Consider the following 975-nt stretch of genomic DNA (forward strand, 5'->3'; position numbering starts at 1 on the left):
TGTTGGGTAATGTCTGTGAAGTTCAATGACAAAAGTTGAATATTCTAAACCCATTTTCACGATGATCATAATGGGTGAATTGGTAAGTGGATGGATTTATGAATATGTAGGAATCGAGTGTGAAGAGATGGATGAGGTAAATGGGTAGGGTGACAAGTGGCTGAACTGATAGGTGAATAGAGTTTAGACAGTCAGCTTAGCAAGCGGGTGTGAATTTTAAGAACATCAGAACTTGAAGAGAATTAGGGGCAGAGGTGAATTTAATGGTCCTCACTAAGGAAAAGGTGCTGGAAAAGCTGACAGGTCTGAAGGTAGAAAAATCACCTGGAACAGATGGACTGCACCCTGAAGAGCTTATGGAGGCATTGATGGTAATCTTTCAGAAATCAGGGGCGGTGCCAGAGAACTAGAAAATGGTTAATGTAACATTCCTATTTAAGAAAGGAGGGAGTCAAAGACAGGAAATTATAGGCTGGTTAGCCTGACCTTGGTTGTTGATCCGTTTTTAGAGTCCATCATTAAGGATAAGATTGTGGAATACTAGGAAGTGCAGGGTAAAATAGGGCTGAGCTAGAACAGCATTTTCAAGGGGAGGCCATGCCCAAAAAATCTGTTAGAATTCTTTGAGGGGATAATGAGCAAGTCAAACAAAGCAGAGCCAGTGCATTTATTTAGACTTCCAGAAGGCCTTTGATAAGGTACCGCACAGGAGGCTGCTAAATGAGATAAGAGCCTGTGGTATTCAGGGAAAGGTGCTAGCTTGGATAGAGGATTGACTGAGTGGCAGAAGGCAGAGAATGGTGATAAAGAGATCTTTTTCAGGATGGCAACTGATGACCAGTGGATTTCCACAGGGGTCAGTGTTGGGACCACAACTTTTCATGTTGTACATGAATGAACTGGATGAAGGAACTCAGGGCAATTGCTGCTGAGTTTGTAGATGCCACAAAGATAGGTGGAGGGACAAGTCGTGTT

This window comes from Chiloscyllium plagiosum, chromosome 3 (assembly GCF_004010195.1).
Source record: "Chiloscyllium plagiosum isolate BGI_BamShark_2017 chromosome 3, ASM401019v2, whole genome shotgun sequence".
Classification (NCBI taxonomy): domain Eukaryota; kingdom Metazoa; phylum Chordata; class Chondrichthyes; order Orectolobiformes; family Hemiscylliidae; genus Chiloscyllium; species Chiloscyllium plagiosum.